The 11,687-nt window shown below is 33.3% G+C and overlaps 1 long non-coding RNA gene across 1 annotated transcript; it reads right to left on the minus strand.

Moving 5' to 3' along the window:
• Nucleotides 1–8,701: 8,701 nt before the first annotated feature.
• Nucleotides 8,702–10,802, minus strand: LOC131801337 (uncharacterized). The gene is made up of 5 exons (XR_009341796.1): nt 10,644–10,802; nt 10,434–10,581; nt 10,218–10,371; nt 9,942–10,155; nt 8,702–9,875 (listed from the first exon to the last, which is right to left on the minus strand). It is a non-coding gene; the product is annotated as an uncharacterized LOC131801337 (long non-coding RNA).
• Between the last annotated feature and the right edge of the window lie 885 nt (nt 10,803–11,687).

Below are 11,687 nucleotides of genomic sequence, written 5' to 3' on the forward strand. Positions count from 1 at the left end.
TTTAATTCTAAAACTTATTGTCTTATTTTATGTCTAGAAGAGAATATACATTTAAATGTTAGTCTTCCACAAATTTCGATTACAAGATTTTTTTAGATTTTGTGTTAATTGAGGGATTTAGGAAATACCCCGATTTACATGATTTTTCACGGTTTTATTGAATATTTTTATCGCTTTTAGCACTTTGAAATAAGTTGTCAACACTTTTCTTAAATCAATGTGTTCTCACATTAATTTTAAAATATGTACCGTAGATTACTAAGATGTTGGCGTTAGCAGGGCAATTCCCATTTTATTGCAAACAACATAACATGTAAACATCAAAACGAAAGTGGGAAATAACACGATGCCAGAGCATTGCTTCAGTTAGTTTTTATCAATAGACTTGTGAGTGCGGTTTAGTAAAATTCATCGATACAAAGATGCCGAGAACATAGAAAAACAAAAGAAAAGAATTGTTATATCTTTAGAAACGAAAAAACAAATCTTGGATCGATTGTGCAAGGGTGAAACTATTACAAGAGTTTCCAATACATATTCTATCCACGAAGCTACGATAAGAACAATAAGAAAAAACGAAAACTCAATCAGAAAGTGTGTTGCAGCTGGAACTGAGGGAAGTATGAGTGCAACTTCTTACGTGAGGAATAATGAAATTGAAAAAAAGGAAAAAAGCATTGATGATATGGATAGAAGATCAAACACAAAAGCTAATACCAATTGACACCAATGCAATCACAATAAAAGCAATCCAGATTTTTGAAATATCTAATGACCAGCTAACTTCCACGTCAAAATCAAAACAAGTTTTTTGTGCTAGCCATGGTTGGTTTGCCAAATTTAAACAAAGAAATTCTTTACACAATGTAAAGCTAAAAGGCGAGCAATCGTCAGCCAATATAAATGCTGCTCAAGGTTATCCAGAAAAGATTTCTGAGTTGATTTTAGCTAAAGGTGACTTGCCCGTATATTGGATGGCAAATAAAAAGGCATGGGTTACTGCTGCTACTTTCAGTCACTGGTTTCATACAATGTTAGTTCCAGATGTAATACGATATTTAAACAGTAAAGGACTGCCGAATAAAATGTTGCTACTTATCGACAATGCGCCTGGTCATCCAATTGACCTAGAACATGAGAATATAAAAGTTGTATTTCTCCCAAAAAATACAACTTTTCTATTGCAACCGTTTGATCAGGGTGTAATTTCAACTTTTAAGGCATTATACATCAATCTATCATTCAGACATATATTAGAACAAATTTATAGCAATGCTCCCTATCAGTCGTAGACGCATGGAAAATGTTGTCGATATTAGACAGTGTAAAGCATATTGCACTTGCGTGCACTGAAATAAAAAATCAACCCTTCAAGGATGTTGGAAAAAACTATTGCCTGCGGTATGTGAAAGCTCTGAATGTTTGGAAACATTGGAAGAACAATATTCTCAGATTACAAATTTGGCTAATATAATTGGTGGCAACTTATGACAGATGAAGAATTGGAGGCAGGAAATTTAGTTGATATGTTAGACCAACAAAACCTAATTGTAAATCAAGAAGAATAATATGAGGAAACGGTTCAATTGACATCTAAAATTATATCTGAAGGTTTAGAAATGGGTAGAAAATTGGCAAATCATTTTCTCAAAAATGTTCCGAATGTGCAAAGGGCAGTCGCATTCCAAAGACATATTACCCAAGGCTTAGCACAATATGTAGAAGTTTATTAAGAATTAAACAATAAATCGATGCAGCTCTTAATCAATGACTTCACTTGACAAAAGGAAGGGACTCAAGGTAATGATATTAATGTGAAATATTTTTTTGTTTTGTTTTTATGAATATTTTATTTTGTTTACTGATCACACGTTTATTTTTTTTTTTTAATGATCTCATGTTTATTTTAGTGCATTTATATTGTTTAAACTAACTGTATTTCAAATACATTTGTAATAACTTTATAAAATCCAGTTTTTATGCACTGCTGCGTTAATTTTCGTGTAACTCGATCGAGGGATAGGTGTATTACACTTTATTTGCATTGTTACCTCATATTGATTCTCTCTATATTTTCTTTATAATTTAGTTACTTTGCATTCCTCGTTGTCATAACATTGGTCACTTTGCACTAGATTACGAATGAAGTCATCAAAACCAATTAATGAAAGTGATCGAAAAAGTATATTTTTTGATATTTTCGATTCATACTGGTGAACTGCAAAACAAAATCCTAGGATTATATTCGAAGGTCTCACCGAGCTGAATCCAAGTATTGTAAATCGACTACAGGTTCCGCGCAATGAGTTCTTAAATAAGGTTATTATAGTAATTTAATGATTCGACCATTGACTTATATTAGTACAAAACTTTCAAAGGAAGTTTAGAGGATAACAGTGTAAACCCAGAAATAGAGACTGAAATAGCTTACAATGAACACGATTTATTCCTACTTGACCAAATATTTACACAATCCTTCAATAGCTCTACTTAGTGAAAATAAAAAATTAGTTAACAGAAGAGATCACTCCAGGCATTTTTTAAAATTCTGTAAATATGTGACATAAAATGAGATTCTTAGCTCATATTCCTTCTTTACTACTTATTACTATTATTCGATGTGATGTCAGACATTGAGTTGAGAAAACGGCATAAAAGTATCTCAGCACATCCTTATTCTAAAATCAATGCTAATATGCTAGAGAGAAGTAGGTAAAACAAATTTTATGATTCAAGCGTAAACATGATATCGAGTGAGCCATCTATATTAATTTTACAAACTGGATATACCACACATACGTACTTCATAACTCGTTACTCTGGGTACGAAAATAATTTTAGGAGTCATATGGAAACAAACACTGTAACTGAAACGAAGACGTACACAACGCTACTAAAAAACATTAATACTTTTTATACTTTAACAATTACATATTATACCACATTTACATATTTTACAAAAATGCCTTCAATGTCAAAGATAAATACTATTAGTAGAGAAGAAATCATATCAAATGTAATTTTTCCAACAAAACACTTTTAAAAATAGGCTATCAGTAAAAACGGTTATAAACGATCTCGAAGACATACCAAATATTAACGAATTGGGCGCAAATAGTTTAAATCCAATTAGCATTGACGAATGTAGTACATATGATTCCACTTTACCTACAATACAGAATAACACTCTGAACTATGAAGTCCATATGTATACAGCTCCGGTAAAATGTCATAACAATGCTACTATAACATCGAATAGGCGAATTAGGCGTGAAGCAGCAAGAAGCCGATTTAGAAAACCCAAGCCAATAGGCGAATCAAGATACGAAAGTAATGATAACGAGGAAGGAAACAATTTAAGTACCATACAAACACAAAACACTGGCCTAATTCGAAGCCGATCTAATATCCGGAATAAAAATTTGGTTGCTTCAGCACACAGTATCATAAGTTCGAACAAGCGCTTGATAAGACCATCACGTGTTTCATCCGACAAATCTAAGTTTACTTTACGCGACAAAGGACTTAAAACAAGTCCAGGGAAACCTGTCCAGAGACGTAATTTTCGCAAGCCTTAAGCTATTATAAACAATAAAGGAAGAAGGCCAGCTTGTTTTTCTCTGCGTTACTCCCCGGAAAGCGACGGCCTTCCAGTCCACCAAAAGATAATGAGTCACCTACGCCAACTGCGCGCAATGTTGTAAATCAGAGAAGACGTAATTCTAATGGAGGAGGTCCGAGGATGGGCTCATACAGAGATCCAGACAACAAAAGTAGAAATCGAATTTCTCACGAAATTAGTAGTGAAGCGGTTGGTGCAGACAATAATGGAATCATAACAGCAACATATGAAATGCCGGAGGAAACTATTTTATCCACTGTAAATGGGAAATCAATGGAACTCAAAACCATTGTAACTGAAAGGAAAATTCTTCTTGTTTTAAATCCACAACAATACACAACGATACTTGGTTGTAATGGACAATTATTTCTGGCTTTAGTTAGTCAAAGTTCTTCAATTAACTCGAAAGGAACAACTGAATATACACAATTTCGTCTGCATGCAATTCAAACAACATTTGATACATTTACACCAACCTCAATTCACGGCAGGAAGACGTCGTTTCATTAATTGTGCCAAAATGTACATGTCGTTTCAACAATGCAACCAAGCATACAATCAGATACGCCATTATCTAATATACTACTTAACAATTGCTACTAGGAAACATTGGATTCCGCTCTAATTTATTACAAGGATACATGTACTTATTTGACCACTCTATATGAGGGTAAATGCACCGTACTACCTATAACATTCCAAGGCAATTTATATACGATACCACAGCCGAAACCATTACGGCCACGGAGTATACACACTATTGATATTTCGCCTACACATTCGCAAGTACCTATGGTGAACAGTTTACATTTACAACAACTGTTACTACCACAATTAAATCAGCATCAATATAATTCAAATTTCAATCAAGTTTCAGCCACGCCACAAAGCTTGGGTAGTTTTATAAGTTTACAAGAGGAAAATGTAAAGTAAGCTTATAACACGGAAGTAGAATTATAAGAAAATATTGCGGAACTTCAAACTATATCATACATGTTAAGAAAATCTGGAAAAAAAAAACATAAGCTCAGACACAAAGACGAGACTAAGCATCATAACGTTATATGTGTCAGAAAAAAGGCCAGACGAACTTAGCATAATTTTGTCAACATTAAAACCCGATCATTCATTACCAAAACGTTCCATACAGAGTACAATAGAAATAAATAAAATAAAAAATAATATATAAATAAAAGGACACTGTTGTTCATGGTAATAAATTTCTTAATATGTTTGAATTCGGGTAGATAACTCCCGGCTTTTGGTTTTACATTTAAATTTAACTCTTTATTGTGTTCATATCGTCGGACTATGCATTCCTCGTTGTCATAACATTGGTCACTTTGCACTAGATTACGAATGAAGCCACCAAAACCAATTAATACAAGTGATGAAACTGCGAACTGCAAAACAAAATCCCAGAATTCTATTCGAAGGTCTCACCGAGCTGAATCCAAGTATTATATATAGACTACAAGTTCCGCGCAATGAGTTCTTAAACAAGGTTATGACAGTAATTTAATGACTCGTCCATTGACTTATATTAGTACAGAAACATTCAAAAGAGGTTTAGAGGATAACAGTGTAAACCCAAAAATAGAGAGTGAAATAGCTTATAATACAACATACACGATTTATTCCTACTTGACTACATATTTACACAATCCTTGAATAGCCCTACTTAATGAAAATAAAAAATCACTTAACAGAAAATCAGTTAACAGATCACTCCAGGCATTTTAAAAATTCAACAAAAATGTTACATAAAAATGAAATTTTTAGCTCATAGTCCTTGTCTTCTTCTTATTACTATCACTCAAATAGCGATGTGATGTCAGATATTGAGTTGAGAAAACGGCATAAAACTATCTCAGTACATCCTTATATAAAGTCAATGCTAATATGTTAGAGAGAAGTAGGCAAAACAAATTTTATAATTCAAGCGTAAACATGATATCGAGTGAGCCATCTATATTAATTTTACAAACTGGATATACCCCACATACGTACTTCATAATTTGTTACTCTGGGTATGAAAAGAATTTTACGAGTCATGTGGAAACAAACCCTGTAACTAAAACGAAGACGTACACATCGCTACTAAAAAACATTAATACTTTTTATACTTTACCAATAACATATTATACCACATTTACAGATTTTACAAAAATGTCTTCAATGTCAAAGATAAATACTATTAGTAGAGAAGTAATCATATCAAATGTAACTTTCCCAACAAACACTTCTAAATATAGGCTGCCAGTAAAAACGGTTATAAACGATCTCGAAGACATACAAAATATTTACGAATTGGGCAATGTTATACATATGGTTCCACTTTACCTACAATACAGAATAACACTCTGAACTATGAAGTCCCTATGTATATAGCTCCGGTGAAATGTCATTACAATGCTACTTTAACATCGAATAAGCGAATTAAGCGTGAAGCGAAAACCATGATAACGAGGAAGGAAACTATTTAGGTATCATGCAAATACAAAATACTGGTCTAATTCGAAGCCGTTCTAATATCCGGAATAAAAATATGGTTGCTTCAGCACACAATATCATAAGTTCGAACAAGCGCTTGATAAGACCATCACGCGTTTCATCCGAACCGAAACCTGTCCAGAGAGGAAATTTTCTCAAGCCTCAAGCTATTATAAACAATAAAGGAAGAAGGACAACTTCGTCTTTCTCTACGTTACTCCACGGAAAGCGAAGGCCATCCAGTCCACAAAAGAGAATGAGTCACCTACGCCAACTGCGCGCAATGTTGTAAATCAGAGAAGACGTAATTCTAATGGAGGACGTCCGAGGATGGGCTCATACAGAGATCCAGACAACAAAAGTAGAAATCGGATTTCTCACGAAATTAGTAGTAAAGCGGTTATTGCAGATTGTAATGGAATTATAACAGCAACATATGAAATGCTGGAGGAAACTATTTTATCCACTGTAAATGGGAAATCAATGGAACTCAAAACCATTGTAACTGCAAGGAAAAGTCTTCTTGTGTTAAATCCACGCGAAAACACAAAGTTACTTGGTTCTAATGGACAATTATCTCTGGCTTTAGTTAGTCAAAGTTTTTCAATTAACTCGAAAGGGGCAACTGAATATACACAATTTCGTCTACACGAAATTCAAACATGTGCGTGAAGATAAAATCGATTTTAACTAGCGAAGACAACACCCAGTCTGGGCGCACTTTCTGTTGTATAACAGTGTATAACAGATATGCGGAAAATAAAAACGATTTTGGTAGGGGTAAAATAAAAACGATTTTTGAAGATGCGAAACAAAAATGCATTTTTTTTAAATTTGTATTTATTCTTGTTTGTACCTGATAATGAACATAATTATAAGTATAAAAAAATAAAATAACTAATTTAAAGGTATTTCAATAAAAAACTTTCGTCATCATACCGACTATTTTTTAATGGAAGAAAGTTACATAGCCCACTGTGCAGCAATAAAAAATAGTGCACGCATATGAATGGCACTGCAGGAAAGGTCGTTCCAAGAGCTTTCTAAAACGCTATTACTTGGCCAAATCGATCGTGGAAAATTAGAGAAAAATTGATTTTTCTTATTTTTCAAAAGTTATCAACGAGTCCCACTGTGCGAAAACTAAAAATAGTGCAAGCTCATGGAATAGCACGTTGGAAAGCCCATGAGGTGTACTTTCGAGATATAAAAATTCCTGAAAGATTAATCCTGCAGATTTTTTTTAAAAAATATTTTTCCTAAAGTCAAGTGTTTTCTAGAGGGAAACATAAAATGGCCCACTGTGCAGCAATAAAAAATAGTGCACGCATATGAATGGCACTGCAGGAAAGCTCGTTCCAAGAGCTTTCTAAAACGCTATTACTTGGCCAAATCGATCGTGGAAAATTAGAGAAAAATTGATTTTTCTTATTTTTCAAAAGTTATCAACGAGTCCCACTGTGCGAAAACTAAAAATAGTGCAAGCTCATGGAATAGCACGTTGGAAAGCCCATGAGGTGTACTTTCGAGATATAAAAAGTCCTGAAAGATTAATCGGGCATATTTTTTTTAAAAAATATTTTTCCTTAAGTCAAGTGTTTTCTAGAGGGAAACATAAATGACCCACTGTGCAGCAAGAGCTTTCCGTATTTATATCCAGACATTCCATTCATTTTTCGCGTTATTTGAGTCATTTTAGAAATGAACAAAAAATATCAATTAAATGAAAACAACTTCTTGCCTGTAATATTGAATAATTCTGACAAGAAGTGGGTGTAGCCTTAAGGCTGTATTTCTGTAGTTTTACGAAGCTGTTCTACCTCCTTATTGTACCATGGTAAATCTGCGCACATTACCAAACTCTCTTGTAGTCTGGTAATGTGCAGTACATTTAGACTTATGAAAAATGTTAGAGGGAACTAGCTATAATCCAAACTATCGCTAACATCGATGTTTTTCCCGATAGTCTGGTAATGTGCAATACATTTAGACATATGAAAAATGTTGGAGGGAACAAAGTATAATCCACGGTACAATAATAAGGTAAGGTAGAGCTCCCAGCTAATAACAATTTGTTTTATAAGTGTGGCCGACTTCAGCCAATTTTGTGTATGTATTTGTTTGTAAAATCAATGATTGGAAGAAATTTATATTGCTGGACGCGCATTAATAATATTAACCAGATTTGCCATGGAATTTAAATATTGAACACTTAGGGTCATATTTATGTGAGAACATCCAAACATTTCATTCATCTTTCGCTTTATTTGATTCATTTTAGAAGAGGACAAAAAATATCAATTAAATGAAAACAATTTGTTGCCTATAATTTTGAATAATTCGTTCAGGTAGCGGGTATAGCCTTAAGGCTGTGTTTCTGTAGTTTTACGAAGCTGTTCTACCTCCTTATTGCACCATGGTAAATCTGCCACATTACCTAACTATCACTAACATCGATGTTTTTCCCGATAGTCTGGTAATGTGCAATACATTTATACATATGAAAAATGTTGGAGGGAACTAGATATAATCCAAACTATCGCAAACATCGATGTTTTTCCCGATAGAGGTTGTTATAAAGTATACACTAATTTGATTTTCTACACTTTTGCGAAAAGACTTAAAAAATACAAAATGTACAATATACGATTTGGTATATCAAATTGAAAAAATTGTGTGCAATATAAAAAACAAGTTAAAAAGTATCAGTCGGTTCTATGGACAGATGTATACCCTCAATGTCCGTTTACTCAAATACATATTTCAACATGCTTGACTTGGAAAGGTTCCGAAAGAATAGGACAATATTATCCTAACAACGTGCCAGATTTGGACTTTTTGTCTGTTCCAAACCCAGCAATCATTTACTGGTTTTTGCTTTTTTTCAATACCTCAAAGGAAAATTAGTTATCTTATTAAATAGTTTTAAATCCTTGCATTTCTGTAACAGAGCATACATTGAGTACTTCCTCTACTACACATAAGATAGATATGTGATAATTGTCGAAAATGTTGAAATGTGCTGGATGTAACATACATAGTTGGCCGAAGTGTCCCACCTAATCCAATATGGATAAGAATAGTGCAAACTTTAAAGAAAAACGAACATTTATTATCAATTTTATGCTTATATTTATAGATTTAAATTTTTTGTGGCGGACATAGCAAAAGGCTGATAAATCTTATATTCACATCAATAGTGGGATTCTCTAACTCATTTTTTGAGTTACCGACAAAAATCTTTAACTTCGAAATCCAAAATCTGGATATAAACAATAAGTTAAAGTTGACAACATTGGTAGGTCTTACATACTACTTTGATTTCATCGCTAACTTTCCGAAAAAAAACTCGTAATTACCGACATTATAAGCATTTCAATTTCACTGACTTTTGTCGGTAACTCAAAACAAAATTCCACTATTGATCTCTGGTTGACAGAAATATTTTAATATACCAAGTTCACATAGAATCACTGACTTGTTCCGCATGTTATGAGAGCTATAAGTATTTAAAATTGTGATCATTTGTGGCGGAGGTACCAGAATAAGACCAATATCCAACATCTTCATACCACATCTTGTTGTTCCGAAGTGTAAAATTTGAAGAGATTCGGATGCTTATTTTGCCTTTTATTACCATTTAGTTCTATATATATCCCATCTTCACACCGATCATGTGTCATCAATATTGGGATGCGTAAAATAAAGAGAATCCGATGCATATTTCGCATTTTGTTTTCATTGTGCAATTTTCAAGTTTCTGTATGAAAAGGTGAAGAATTTTATTAAAATTAAACAATAAAAATTCACAAAAATATATACCTACCTAAGCTCCAGGTGTCTTGTTCTTCAATGCTTTTTATCACCGCTCTGTTAATCAAAATGCTGACTCGTTGTGGAGGAGGTTGAACATATATCCCATTTTCACACCGATCATGTGTCATCAATATTAGGATGCGTAACATTTGAAGAGAATCCGATGCATATTTCGTATTTTGTTTTTATTATCCCATCCATGGCAATACAATTCGTGTTTCTGTCTGAAAAGGTGAAGAATTTTATTAAAATTAAACAATAAAAATTCACAAAAATGTATACCTACCCAAGCTTCCGGTGTCCTGTTCTTCAATACAAATCAACAATTACAAAATTTCCCTCCAACATCCGATGCATATTTCGCATTTTCTTTTTATTATCCAATTTTCATTTTTCAAGAGTTTTTCTCCCATCCATGGCAATACAATTCGTGTTTCTGTCTGAAATGGTGAAGAATTTTATTAAAATTAAACAATAAAAATTCACAAAAATGTATACCTACCCAAGCTTCCGGTGTCCTGTTCTTCAATGCAAATCAACAATTACAATATTTCCCTCCAACATCCGATGCATATTTCGCATTTTCTTTTTATTAACCAATTTTCATTTTTCAAAAGCTGTTCTCTCATCCATACAATTCGTGTTTTTGTCTGAAAAGGTGAAGAATTTTATTAATATTAAACAATAAAAATTCACAAAAATGTATACCTACCCAAACTTCGGTGTCCTGTTCTTCAATACAAATCAACATAACAATAAAGATAGTTTGGTAATGTGCACAGATTATAGGTAGTTCCCTCTAACATTTTTCATATGTCTAAATGTACTGCACATTACCAGACTATCGAGAAAAACATCGATGTTAGTGATAGTTAGGTAATGTGGCAGATTTACCATGGTACAATAAGGAGGTAGAACAGCTTCGTAAAACTACAGAAACACAGCCTTAAGGCTATACCCGCTACCTGAAAGAATTATTCAAAATTATAGGCAACAAATTGTTTTCATTTTTTGATATTTTTTGTCCTCTTCTAAAATGAATCAAATAAAGCGAAAGATGAATGAAATGCCTGGATGTTCTCACATAAATATGACCCTAAGTGTTCAATATTTCAATTCCATGGCAAATCTGGTTAATATTATTAATGCGCGTCCAGCAATATAAATTTCTTCCAATCATTGATTTTACAAACAAATACATACACAAAATTGGCTGAAGTCGGCCACACTTATAAAACAAATTGTTATTAGCTGGGAGCTCTACCTTACCTTATTATTGTACCGTGGATTATACTTTGTTCCCTCCAACATTTTTCATATGTCTAAATGTATTGCACATTACCAGACTATCGGGAAAAACATCGATGTTTGCGATAGTTTGGATTATATCTAGTTCCCTCCAACATTTTTCATATGTCTAAATGTATTGCACATTACCAGACTATCGGGAAAAACATCGATGTTAGCGATAGTTTGGATTATAGCTAGTTCCCTCCAACATTTTTCCTATGTCTAAATGTATTGCACATTACCAAACTATCGGGAAAAACATCGATGTTAGCGATAGTTTGGTAAAGTGCACAGATTATAGCTAGTTCCCTCTAACATTTTTCATAAGTCTAAATGTACTGCACATTACCAGACTACATGAGAGTTTGGTAATGTGCGCAGATTTACCATGGTACAATAAGGAGGTAGAACAGCTTCGTAAAACTACAGAAATACAGCCTTAAGGCTACACCCGCTTCTTGTCAGA

Source organism: Musca domestica, unplaced genomic scaffold (assembly GCF_030504385.1).
Source record: "Musca domestica strain aabys unplaced genomic scaffold, Musca_domestica.polishedcontigs.V.1.1 156, whole genome shotgun sequence".
NCBI classification, from domain to species: Eukaryota; Metazoa; Arthropoda; class Insecta; order Diptera; family Muscidae; genus Musca; species Musca domestica.